The sequence below is a fragment of the Phyllobates terribilis genome, unplaced genomic scaffold, assembly GCF_046119375.1.
Source record: "Phyllobates terribilis strain yellow unplaced genomic scaffold, ASM4611937v1 Scaffold_2__4_contigs__length_985480577, whole genome shotgun sequence".
Classification (NCBI taxonomy): domain Eukaryota; kingdom Metazoa; phylum Chordata; class Amphibia; order Anura; family Dendrobatidae; genus Phyllobates; species Phyllobates terribilis.
The window spans coordinates 796,626,988-796,641,433 of NW_027362762.1; the positions used below are offsets into that span (position 1 = coordinate 796,626,988).

General features: G+C 41.7%; 1 protein-coding gene across 5 annotated transcripts in view; it reads right to left on the minus strand.

The window, feature by feature from the left end:
• Positions 1–14,446, minus strand: part of SH3KBP1 (SH3 domain containing kinase binding protein 1) — a 464,745-nt gene that overhangs the window by 87,076 nt on the left and 363,223 nt on the right. The gene's annotated exons all lie outside the window — the stretch shown is intronic.

Here is a 14,446-nt window from a genome sequence, read left to right on the forward strand (position 1 = left end):
ACATGCTCCCTTTATGCTAAGTTCCCACGATGAGTGTTTGGTGCACTTTTGACGCTGTGTATTTTTGATGCACAAAGAACACAGTGGATGGGATTTCTCAAATGAGGAAAATCCACAGGTAAAAAATGCACATGCATTTTTATTGCATCCCTGAAGCAGGAACACACCAAAAACACATGGAATTCACACATGACAGTATCAATAAAGTTTTATTATAAGCCAAATAACAGGAAGTACCAAAAGTAAAGCAGCTTTATTTACATACCAAAAGGAGACAAAAACCATAGCATAAAAACGAGATAAAAGTACATGTAAAAAAAAAACATCCTCAAAAACGCAAGTTACCTAGTTTAGATAATTGGTGTAGAAATGCTGATGGAAATCTGCAACATCAAAACGTACCAACAACTCATCATGGGAACTTAGCCTTAAAGTCTAAAATCTCAATTCCAAACTGTAGTCAAGTCTGAATTTCAATACACTATCTGCCAAAAATGTTCTAAATATATTCTTATTCGATGGGAATCAATGGGTGAGGCATACAAGTATATGTCATGCATGTAAGTCATATGTCCAGGATGTATGGCGGGCGTATACACTGGAACCATTTACTAATGTGGGAGAGGAAAGGGAACAGCTCAGGAACGGGCTGATGTAATCATGGTAATCTGAGGACGAAGAATGGAAGACCACTATGTACAATTGACCTATGAGATGTAACGTTTGTCACACACAATAGACTTTGACAGGTCTGAAAGGGAATTACTGGACTTTTGAGGAAAAGACAGCACATTTTTTACACTATTCTAGAGCCATATGCAATCTTCATTATTGACTTTTTGGCTTCAGGTAATCAATTAATGCACTTAATTTACATGCAGGCTCCGAGAACATACTGTAACGAGTCTTAGGACACTCCCAAGTCATTTGAAGGGATGCCATGTTCTCCGTTATGGAGCATATAGGAATATCCATGGATATGGTGGTACGCTGCTGGAAACAGGAATCTCCACAGAGGATTGTGGTACGTACACAAATAGATATGCTGTTTTTTGGTCAATGTGTTTTAGAGCTCCTTTCTCAAGTGATGTGTTTTTGACTTGAGAAAGGAGCTGAGACAGCGCCGAAAGGCGTCAATCAATAAACTACACGTCTACTGGTGCACAGCAATCCTATGGGGAGATTCCTCTGTTTCCAGCAGTGCAGCACCATATCCGTGGATACACCTATACACTCCAATCCTGTTGCTGAAGAACATCAATCCATCTGAACATGGGGTGCAGACTTTTTATATGCCTTTCAGGGAGTTGTGCCCATCACAACCTAAATCACGAGTCCACTCTAAGTTTTCTCTTTCTGAAACATTATCACCCGATGTGCGCATTGTCCCCACTTTCAACCTACAGAACATCAAGATGTTCTCCGTTATGACAGATTTTTCCCCCAAGAAATGCAGAAATAAATACTGTGCTCTCTCTTTTTGGCCTGAATGTTGAGTGTTGGTGAGGTATGGATCGTGAATGCACTGCTCATATGTTATTCTTGTCCTACATGATAACCCTTGTGTGTGGTAACTGTGTGGCAGCATTAAGCTTAGTTTAGTGAATTGGGCTTTAGGTTTCATCTGTTTTCAGTTTATTAAAGCAGAAACAACTTCCTTGTCCGGAACTTTGTGGATGATCATAAGTGAAACTCCTGCCAGGTAAAGTAATATTTCTGCCAGGCCACTGCCACACCGCCTACAAGCCTGTGCATGTAGGTAATCACTCCTGGTTTCCGTATGCCCTCCCTCTGTAAACTCCCCCTGGCAACTGAGACAACCCTCCTTTACCCTGGAACTGTTGTACTTATGCTGAAACATCTGCTAATCTGTACATGCTAATTTTATCTTTTGCTCTGAAGCAGTTAAATGTGTGTGACAATACAGTGTAATAGATATGTATAGGACTTTATACATTAACATCAGTGATCGGCAACCTGTAGCACTCTAGATGTTGTGAAATACGCTTCATTCTGTTTCAGGGGTTATCACACAACAAATAATTAACCACAGGATAGGTTGTTAAAGGGGTTTTATGGGTTCGGAAAACCCTTGTACCCTAGCTGCAGTTTGTTTTACTAAAAACAAAATTTTGCTTTTCTCACCTTCCCCAGGTCCAGCAATGTGTCTACTCTGTTGCTCCCAGTGTCTGTTATTGTCTGCAGCATTGTTGGCACATTTGACAGCAGGGCAGCCAATCGGTGAGCTCAGCTGCTCTGAGCAGCTCTTACCATGAATTTGAGTAGAGTCACTAAACTCTGTTATTGGCTACAGCACTATCGACGTGATGCTGATACCAGACTGCAGACAATAATAGACACTGGGAGCAGTGGCATTTTTTCAGCGCTGGACCTGGGGTGGGTGAGTAAAGTGCAGTTTGGGGACAGGAAACATGTCAATCAATTCTTGCTGCCAAAATCACAGGCAGCATGAATCACAGCATGGCTACACGACTGCAGTGTTATTCTCTGATAAAACATAAATTAAAGATCCAGCCAAGGACCATCGGCAAAGACGAGTCTGGTGCTACCTCTGGCCGGGTTCTCCCTGCAGCTCTCTAGTTGACGGACAGATCTCCTCCATGTCTGTACATAGGGAGTGGACTGCAGCAATGCGGGGAGAAGTCGGCTGGGGCCGATGCAGGGCTAGCCAGACCCCTCCTTACAGTCCTCTGCTGGATCTTCAAATTATGTTTTCTCTGAAGCTCTGGAGTGCTTCAGAGAAAAACATCCCGGGCTGCAAAAGCCAAGCTCTGATTCATGATGCCTGTGGTTTGGACAGCATGAATCGACTCAGGTTCCCTTTAAGGTATGATCACTGGGGGGTCTCCATTGTGTCCTCAGTCCCCTGGCTCATGTACATTTACAATCAGGCCGTCTGCTATCTGCTGGAGAACATTGCATGGAAAATATTCACCATTCACCTATCACTTGCAGATGGCAGAAAGCAATGCATACACACATCAATCAAACTGGAGAGGAAAGAGGGGGAAACTTACACCTCCAGTCTCTTCCCATCCCATCCTGTGGTGTCCACCCACCAATGTATGAGAAATCCAGCAGAGAAGCGATCTAAATGTGACAGTGTGTATATGCTTGTGACGCGCCCCCTGGGCCAGTGTTGTTAGGGATACCCGGAGCCGGATCAGATGGGGGTTGTAGTCTCCGAGTGGCTGTGACCCGGTCCGTGCCCAGGGTGTCAAGCTCAGTGTGTGGCAGTCTTTATGATGTTACTAGATGTTCTTTTGTGTCGACTACGCCACCCGTTGATTTGCGGTCAATACGGCCGCCGCTGCAGCAGAGTCCACTGAGGCTGATGATGTGAGTAAAGCTTAGGTAGTATAACCCCCAACGGGAGGGGTATAGCCTCAGGGGGTCAGCCGTGGAGGATGGTGGTTGTGAAGGTGCAGCAAGGAGACTCAGAGGCATAAAATGCAGTTCCAGGGTTTTACTTACTGGTGTTGCTCGGGTCACTGTGTACATCAGTGACCACCCAAGCCGTGCTGCGTCCACCAGGTCCTGGACTCGGTCAACTCCCAGGCAACTCCGGAGTGTGGTCCTGAGCTCCTTTCTGTCTCTCCCTTCTTCTGGCCGTTCCCACCAGGGATCCACCTAAGTCCGGCTCCCTCGGGCCTCTTGTTGGTCAAGCCTCCTCTGGGCTCCCTGACCCTATTCTTGGTCTGCCTTCCGGGTGGATTTAGTGGGTGATCGTGGCAGATCCTGCCCACGACCTCCGGTTCCTGGCTAAGGTGTGCTGTAGCCTCTGCCAGCTTGGGATCCGGTACCCTGTTGCCGACCCTTCACCCTATTAGCTCTCTTATGGGCTCTTGGGGTCCCCTCTGCGCCTCTGGGTCTCTCTCTCTTCTCCTCTGCTCTGCTTCTCAGGTTACACTCTGACAGACTGACTGACTGACTGACCCTGATCTAAGATGGTTCCCACCTTATATACTCCCTCTGTGTGAGCTCAGGTGACCAGCACCCAATGAGCTCCTAGCACTACCCAGACTGCTCCCCCTATCTGCCCCTACACTACTGGGATGTTCCACCCCCCTCCCACTCCAGCCAGGAACAGACACTGTCGTACCTGCACATTTCTCTAGTGGGAGTACCATCGGTCTGTTCCCCGGAAATGGGATGTGTGTAGTGCATGCAGCCTACTAGCTCAGTTCCACACTCCATCCTTACCCGGGAGTGGAATATCACACCTCTGGGTTGAGGTGCAATACCCCTGTAGCAGCCGAATCCTCAGGGTGCTACACTTGTGTGTGTATGTATCACAGTTTGTATATGGGTGTGACTGTATGTGCACAGTGTGTATATGTGAGCGTGCCTGTATATGCGTCAGTGTGTTTCTGTACATGTACAAAATTGTGTATATGTGTCAGTGTATATATGTTTGTGTAAATTTATGCGTGTGTGTAATCCTAAATGTAATCCTATGCATTTATGTGTCAGTGTGTATATGTGTTCATTTTATGTGCTTTTTAGTAAACTTATTCATGTACTATCTGTTCACATTGATGCTTGTAAAGCCCTTTGTAAAGGGAGCAGTCATGTCAAAAAACGCTATTAACCTGCAGATATGGGGTTAATCTGCAGGTTAATAGTGATCTAAAGCTATGCGGCCGCTGCCCTGAAAGCATGGCTATCGAGAGGAAATTAACTTTATTCCTTCTGGCAGCCTCCGGCTTTCAGTCATAGAGGCGCGACTTCAGTCACTGTTCAACCACCAGAAATGAGGAGGGCACCATCTGATAATCGGGATCTACCTGCAGCATCTCATTGAATAGCAAGTATGAAAACAACAAAGAAAGAGGAGATGCAAACTAGCAGTGATCACTCAAAATATCAAGAGTAACCAAATAATTATCAATAACAGTAATGATCTATAAAAATATATCAATTTATTGAGTACAAATAATTCTTGACACATATACACAAAATGACAAACCGACAAACAAGTAAAACACCATTAAAAAAAGTGGGAGAACACCACTGTCTAAAGAGCCAGCTGGTACACTAAATATGAAAAATAGTATATAATAATGCAAGAAATAAGGCAAAAATATGTAATCCCGAGTGCACAGGCTCAATACAATATCTGTGATAAGTCACTGTTCAACACACAGTGAGCAGCGGCTGTAAGCACACCTCGCACTGACTGACAGCCGGCTCAGCAGGGATCCAGTACAGAGCCGTATGTAAGTCAGTTCCGGGGTGCGGTTACAGCTGCCTCTTACTGTGCACTGAAGCGGCTCCGGCCTTGCCTCTATGACTGAAAGCCGGAGACTGCCGGGAGGGATAAAGTTCTTTTCTTTCCGGGAACCGAGCTTTTAGTGCAGGGGCCGGGCAACTTTGGAACGATTAACCCCATATCTTCAGGTTAATAGCATTTTTTTTTTACATAAGAGGTTCACTTAATCCTGCATAGGCCCTTGATGACAGTCATGCTTTTGTCTAATAACTGAAATTTTACTTTCTTTATTTTATATTTAGATGCATTAGAGCACAAAATATGATGTTTTCAAAGTTGAACAAATTGAAGATGAATGAAACGTCAGCAGGAAAATTACCAGAAAAAAATAAGAAAGCGAGAAATTGGACATCTGCCTGATCTTGCAGCCACTTGATCATTGGACTCTATGTATGCAAGCGATTCCAAGTTGTATTTACCGGCACAGCTGATACAAAACAACCCCATCCAATTAACAGGTCACGCTAATGGTCATTGTGTCCAAATGGCTAGACTTGAAGCTCTCATTGACTGCTTGGGCATAGAATGAATCTACCACAAGAGCCCTGTTATTTGTATATTCACATCTGTGCACCCACTCAGATACTGTGCATGCTGGAAAGCCTGATTGAGTCTGATTATTCGGCCTGCTTACCAAGATAAACACAGCTGACAGTTTCTCTGACAGCTAGATGAGATTAGCTTTCAAAACAGCAGCCAGACCAAGCAGCGCACGGACTTCTTCCAATGAGGTTTTGTATGGTCTCCAAAGAGCCGCATGTTAAAATATGAAATATTCCATTTCAAGCCGCATTACTGAGCGCTAGACGGAAGGACAGAAAACAACACCAACAACAATTCTGCCAATAGTAATTAACTAAACAGCATCACTTTTATTATTCTGGATGTCTATAATCATTTGTGACTGATGTAATTAGCCCTCTTTTATTTTAAACTATACATGATGGTGAAAAGGCACTGCCAAATGGGATGCCATTTTTCTGCCTCGTAATTAACCCTTCACAGCTATCCGCTATACAGTAGCTGAATTGAAAACTTTCCACTTTTTTTTATGTTCTCCGGACAAGTGAATGAATGTTTTTCCACTGGCAGAAGGAGGAAATTCAAGCTGTGAGATGAATTATGGGTTTGGAATAGCAGCCAGCAGCCATGCAGGGAAGATGTTGGCTGGGTACTCTCCAGGTTTATCAATCTCAAAGTAGAATTAGTCCTCTCTTTGTTTTCTTTAATGATATGGAAATTCATGAATGTTTCATGAGCAACTAGTAGCAGTGACTGATTTATTTTACAAATTGGAACATTACCAGCAGATTCATCAGACAGCGTCTAAGCCATTTATCAGCTTTTCATATAAATGCAGGAAAATTAGGCTGTTTAATATAACAAATACTGCTGCGTGGCATGCAGTCTCACGGAGTTGGCGGATGTCCTTATGCTTGAAGGTTAGCAGAACGAAAAGACAGACAGCTGTAGATAGAGGTAAAATGTATTCACCAAAACACCGTCATTCTTACAGCAACTGCCCAATAGATTGTTCATATACTGTACAAAGCAACAGTGTAACCACTGAGCCACCGAGCTGCAACATTAACCAGAAAATGTGTTAAAACTCAAGATTCTTCAAAGTACACCCCCCTTTACTCTGATGACAGCTTTGGAAACAATTGGTATTCTCTCAAGCATCATCATCAAGTCATCACTTGGAATGGCTTTTACAACAGTCCTGAAGGAATTCCCAGAGGTGCTGAACACTTGTTGACTGCTTTACCTTCACTCTGTGTCCAACTCATCTAAACCATCTACATTAGACTGAGGTGGGGTGACTGTGAATGTCATGAAGATTTCAGAGCCCTCAGAGGTTGATATCTTTTAATGGCTAACTGAAAAGATGGTAACAAATTGCAAGCTTTCGAGACTACTCAGGTCTCTTCATCAGGCATAGAATAACACAAAATCTGAAGAGTCACATATTTATGCACAACAGGGCACAAGAATAATGCAATAGATGAGAGAAGTGATGTGAAGGAGAACTATTAGTATGGGAGGAGGAAGAAAGAGTTGTGGCCGTAAAAATTGGAGCAGTTCATAGATAAAAGAGTGTGAAAGTTTTATTGTCCTGTGATTGAGGTTTGGTCCAGGGTTGTGATGCCCCCAAATGTTCTGAGGAGCACATTCCTTAGTTGATATAGAAGACATAAATCCATGAGACACATTCATTCCTGCACTGAGTGTGTCAAAGGTTGTTATAAGTTTGTATTCCCAATTTTTTCTGTCTCTCTGAGATTTGAAGTTACCTTTTAATACCAGTATCTTCATGTCCATGATGCTGTGATCAGGAATGCAAAAATGCTTGGCCACAGGTAAATATATTCATTTTTCAAATATTGTGTGGCTATGAGAATTCAACCTTGTTCTAAGTTTTTGCCCTATCTTCCCAGACCCCCAGCTACACATTTGGTACATATAATTAAGTACACTACATTAGATGTGATGCAGCTGAAAGTACCTGGGATCTTGTATTCCTGATGTAAGTTGGGGATCTTTATCTTGTCCGTGGTCATTATAAATGGACAGGTTTTACACTTTTTCTGGTTTCAGGGAAAGGTTCCTGTACCTAGTGGAGATGACAGGGAGCTTCTGACAATGATGCTTCTTAGATTTGTGGGCTGCCTAAAACACAGAAGTGGGGGGTCTGGAAATATGGATTGTAATCGGGCATCTTTTTGTAGTAAAGCTTGTAGATCCCCAACTCACATCAGGACTTCAAGATCCCAGGTACTTCCAGCTGCATCACATCTAAAGTAGTGTACCTAATTATAGGTACCAAATGTTCAGCAGGGGATCTGTATGTTGAGGAGACAGGGCAAAAACGTAGAAGAATGAATTCCCATCGCCACTCAATGAAAGAAAAATTAATATATCTACCTGTGGCCAAACATTTTTGTATCAGTGATCACAGCATCATGGACATGAAGATACTGGTATTAAAAGGTAATTTCAAATCTCAGAGAGACAGAAAAATATGGGAATGCAAACTTATGACAATCTTTGACACACTCAGTGCAGGAATGAATGTGTCGCATGGATTTATGTTTTTCTATATCAACTAAGGAATCTGCTCCTCAGATCATTTAGAGGCATCACAACCCTGGACCAGACCTCAATTACAGGACAATAAAACTTTCACACTCCTTATCTATGAACTGCTCCAATATTTATGGCCAAAACTCTTCCCCCCCACCTCCCATATTGATAGTTCTTCTTCATGTCACTCGTCTCATCTATTGCATTATTTTCGTACCCTATTGTGTATAAATATTTGACTCTTCAGATTTTGTGTTATTCTATGCCTGATGAAGAGGACTGAGTAGTCTTAAAAGCTTGCAATTTGTTACCTTTTAATGGCTAACTGAAAAGATGGTATCAACCACTGAGGACTCTCAAATCTTAATATTTTTCTATCTACTGGCTAACATGGCACAAAGATATATATTTTTCCTGTATGTGAATGGCATGTCTTTTGATGTAGCACTCCATCCCCCTGGTCAAATAACCCTTATATAGCCTTCGGAGTGTTTGTCTCATTGTCCTGACTCAAGACAGATGATGGTCCCTCTAATTACAAGCCAGATGGGATGACATTGCAGAATGATGTGGTAGCCTTGATAGGTAAGTGTGCCTTAAATTTGGAATAAATCACCAACAGTGTCACCAGCATAGCACCCCGACACCATCACACCTCCCTCTTGATGCTTCACAGTGGGATTCACACATGTAGAAACCATCCACTCATCTTTTCTGCATCTCACAAAGACATGGCAATTGGTACTAAAAGTCTAAAATTTTGACTCATCAGACCACAGCACAGATTTCATCCAGTCCTTGTGCTGTTTGCTCATAATAAGTATTTTCTTATTTGCAGCGGCAAAAATGCTTGAAAAGCGCTTGGTGGTCACGCAGCCTTACCGTGCATTATTTTTGAGGGCTGTTATCTGAACTGTTGATAATTTGCATTTTCTGAGGCTGGTAAATATGATGAACTTATCCTCTGCAGTAGAGATCGTTCTTGGTCTACCTTTTCTAGTGCAATCCTCATGACAGTCAGTGACATAGCAATTGATAGTTTTCATGACTGCACTTGAGGATTCCTTCATGGTTCTAGCTATGTTCCGAATTGACTGACCTTAATTTCTTAGCCTACATTCCTACGATGACTACTTGTTGCAGATATCTGCTGTATGTTATCTATTAAATAAATTAGGTTTCTCACATTTTTTGTTTGAGTTTTTGTGTGTATTGCTTTTTTCCAGCTGCAGTTTTTGTCTCCTTTTGGTGTGTCATGTTTTAAATTAATCTTTTTTCTTTTGAATACTTTCTATTACTAAGTAACAATCTGAATCTACAATGTGCATATTCCAATAAGAACAAAGAAAGCCACTGCATGAATAGCTGGGTCCAAACTTTTGACTGGTGAGGTAATGTAAATGGCTTTGTTTAGCAGTTTATTGTTCCAATCATACAAATACAGATCTACGACCTGAAATATGCGGAATGAAGTATCTTGAGTTCTCTAATGGGCTGCATAAAATAAACTTTTGTAAGGCACTCTGTCTATACTTAAAACATGGGAGGTGTGGAATTCCCATGCAAATTCAAGAAGGATCAGAGACCTGATGTCCTCACTGTCTCTGGAGCAGATTCCTCACATTTCGTAGTAAGTCATAAATCCTTGTGACAGATTTAATCCTGTGTGGAGGGAATCGAAGACTGTCAGAAATTTTTGTTCACAGACCCCTAGATGTTTTTGTGATTTGAAGTTGCCTTTTAATATGACAACTTTCATATTGTTTATGTTGTATCCTAGATCACAGAAATGTTTGGCCACAGGTTGATGGGGGTTTTTTGTCTGTAATTGTGTGGCGATGAGATCTTTCTGAGATCTCTTGTTTCTCCAACATAGAGACCACCAGTAGGACAAATAGTGCACAAAATTAAGTACACCCCATGGAAGAGGAACATGTGAATGTCCCGGGAATCTTACAGTCCTCTGTGCATTGCAGATCTGTATTCAGTCAGTGGTCATTACATGAGTGCAGGTTTTGCAACTCTTCACATTGCAAGGATAGGTTCCTCTTGGTGTTTCAGAGAACATTGAGCTTTTGATCACAATATTTCTTAAATGTAGAGCTTGTCCGCAGCATAGCAAGGGAGGGTCTTTTCTTTGTGTAGGATATGGTGAAGTTTTTGGGCAGTTTTTCTGAGCACTTCAAGCTGTGGGCTTTAGGTCACCACTAGAGGAACACAATTATTTTCCTCTTTATCTCCATATTCAAGTAGTTGACTTCTAGGGATTCCTTGTGGCTCTGTTGATCCGTTCATCAATGGAGGAGGGGTGGTAACATCTCTGATTTTATTTTTGTAGCCATTAAAAGGTATAATAGCTACAATATTATTATTCTGTGTCTCCCACTGAGAACAATCTTTTTTTCAACTGGCTAACACTGTACTAAAACCCTTTCTTTCTTTTAACTTAATGGGTGGAAGACACTTGGATTTTTTTTTCCTGTGTACTAGATGCCACACTGATGGTAAAAATAGATGCGCGGACCAAAAATGTCTGAAAATTGGATCTAGCACACTGATCAAAAACAGTCCATTTTTTATATGCAAAAAGAAAAAAACATATTTCTGAAGGCGCTCATGATGCCGTTGAGAACTACGACAGCAGGGTGCCGCTATGGGTCTCAAACAGCTTATTAAACAATTATTGGATTTTGCAAGTGCAACAGCTGTATCACCCTCCAAAGCACGTGGCCATAACATTTGTGTATGTCTGGCTTTTCCCTTATATAAATTGATATATAAATAACCCATAGAATCAATAGAATGAAAGTTTATTTTTGAGCACCATTTTAAAACATAAATGTTCTCCAAAAACCTATTTTTAGTTAAGTGCATCCACATAAAGGTATCGGGTTATTTGCTATTCGAGAAGAAGAGTTAGACTGGCCCTCCAGAATTAGAACAGGCTTTTAAACAATAAACAGCCCCAAAGGTCCAGCAGGAGACAAACTCATTTGGAGCGAATTATATGAAGCAAAAATATGAAAGTAGAATTGCAGAGCAGCCGAGAATACTGTAAAGCTCAAGGCTATAATAATTGGTGTAAGTCAGATCAGTAAAAGATAAGTACTCTAATGCATTGATTTACTAAGTCACTAAACTTGTTATGTAAATTATATTTCCATCAAAATATCCTATTTAGTGAAGATGAATCTACACTTTAAAGATTTAGTTAAGATATATAATCATCAACATCCATAATGAAGATGTATTATGTAATACCAAAAGGAAAGAAAAAGTCATTATCCCAACATAGCGCTTCAGGAGCTCCTCTGCCTCCCTGATTGCTGGGGATCTACTGATAATTAATAGCTTATTCTCACAACATGGCTGAGCCTGAACTGTGCGTTCTCCCATGATGGGAAAACTGAAGCTGTAGTGATTTGCCCAGCTTTACAACTGCGCTTACAAGCTCTATTGGAAAGAACTTGCAAGAGCTGTGCTCCTCGGCTACAAGACCGGCCACCTCTGACAGACTGCAAGCATGGCTGGTAACCTAGGCGAAAATCAATAAACAATACAATTAAGCATCCATCAGTTCTTGAGAATAGAGAGGAATTAGAATAAGAGGTAAATTGCAAAGGTGCTTGCCTTTACAGTTTGTCATTTTAACCATTTATGATGTGTTGAGTCAATCACGGTGGCTCAGTGGTTAGCACTCTGGCTTTGCAGCGCTGGGGTCATGTCTCTAAATCTCACCAAAGACAACATCTGTAAGGGGTTTAAATTGTCTCCCCATGTTTGTGTGGGTTTCCTCCTGGTTTTCTGGTTTCCTCCCACACTCCAAAAACATAGTGATGGACACAGTAATTATAGCATCTATAAAGTGCTATGGATTATGATGATGCTAAATAAATAAAACCCCTTTAAGACTTTTTGATAGTACAGATATACCATCACAGGCTAGCAACAAGCTGAAATACAAACATCTCATCTCTTCTGATGCATGAAGATGAGAGCTTGACCAAATGTGGTAATGACCATTATGGACACACATAAGAGGAAACTGAGCAATCTTTGTTTTTTTTCAGGAGGGTTCACTCCATCACTCAACTGAAATAGCTCTAGATAAACATTAAAAAGAATGAACATATGCACTGCAACTGTAAAAACAACTTGCTGTGCACATGCTCAGTCTTTTGAGATTCTTTTACGCTTGTAAAGATGCAAAGCAGTTAAAAGAAGTGACTTGAATGTTCTTCAGACGACTTCCACTAAGAAAGTCACTCACTCATACATACCAGTAGATAAAAAACAACACTGGTGACAAATCTGCTGCAATAAACGACCAAGAAGACAACAAAAAAACATGCTTAAAAAAATACCATTTTCTTTAAAGGGGTTGTCCACTACTATTTAAAATATGCCAAAGCGTTTTTATGATGAAAAGCAGCGTCTTTGTAATTACCTCCCTCTGCCTTTTCTGCCTGTGAGTGGCGCTATCACTGGCCGCTCACAGGCATCACGTGACCCCCGACTGCAGCCGGCTCTGACATCCGCTGACGTCACAACAAGTCCAGGCTGCAGCCGGGGGTCTCTCTCTTCCGCGTTCCACGGTGGCTGCTGGGTTGTGGGTGGGGTTAATTCCCCTGTGTCACACCCGGCATCCAGCACACAACATCTTCTTCAGGTGGATTATGTTCCGAAATCTGAAGAAGTGTTAACTAAACACTGAAAAGAACAAACATGCATTTGTAAAAATTATGTAAAAAATTATGTTCAGGGTTTTGAGCGCCTTTTAACTGCTTCAGGTTTCCAAAGACACCAAGTGGTTAAAAGAAGTGACCTGACCATTCTTCAGGTGTTTTCCACTTGGAAGACGCTCTGTATTTTATAATAGAAGATGCCCAGAAGACGAAAGGGCATCTTTTTGAATGTTATGAAAATGTTTTTTCTTAAAAACAGCCGGCGGTTTCATCAATGTTGGACAGAGTAAAAAAAAAGTGACTAGAAAACGCCATATAAAAGACGACACAAAAATGGTGTAAAAATTCTCAAAATGCCCGTTAGTAGTCAAAAAAAAAACTGAAAAAGCACACAGGAGGCAACCAAAAACATCAGGAAAAAAATGTTTTTTTATGAAATATCTTTCTTTTGAAAAACTCACTGGGCTCACCTAAAAAAGACACCTAAGGCCTCCTTCACATGTCCATATAAAACACGTACAGAGGGGAAAAAAAGTATTTAGTCAGCCACCAATTGTGCAAGTTCTCCCACTTAATAAGATGAGAGAGGCCTGTAATTGACATCATAGGTAGACCTCAACTATGAGAGACAAAATGAGAACACAAATCCTGAAAATCACATTGTCTGATTTGGAAAGAATTTTTTTTCACATTTTGGTGGAAAATAAGTATTTGGTCAATAACAAATAAGCAAGATTTTTGGCTCTCACAGACCTGTAACTTCTTCGGTCCAGTTTTGCCCAGTTTCATCATGAGCTGGGACAGGACAGGGGAGCGATGGGGGCGTGATGCCACAGATGGTCATGACTAGATGTGGCGTACTTCAAGTAATATGGAATAAGAGTTGTGGCGAGGAGCGCGGGAGCGCAAGCCACTTGGCATGAGCCTCCTAATGAATCAGGAGCATCCAACTCCAGCATGCACCCTCATTAAGACAGCGTGAAAATCGCCTGTCTTCATGAATCGGGGCCATAGATTTCTACTTTTTCCGAGCACTCAAACCTCTCAGAAACCCAGAAATCAATTTCAACAATTCTCTGACAAAGCACTCTAAGCAAGCTGCCATTTATTTGAAAAGCCCCTTGCTTCTTAATGAAATCTCTGAGAGGTGCTGCATAGGTTTCAGGGCTCTGAGGAGCGTCACGGCCCCTTTGGATACTTGTGGTTGATGGTAGTAGATTATCTTGAAGCTTCGACCACATATCTATGACTTGTGCAGTGGTTAGTAATGGAAAATATATTCCTTTTTTTCTGCTCACAACGTCTACTGTACATAACATTAATAACACATGGGGTGAGACACCGCGTAGTGCCACTAACGACATCCTGCTGCTGATAACAACGG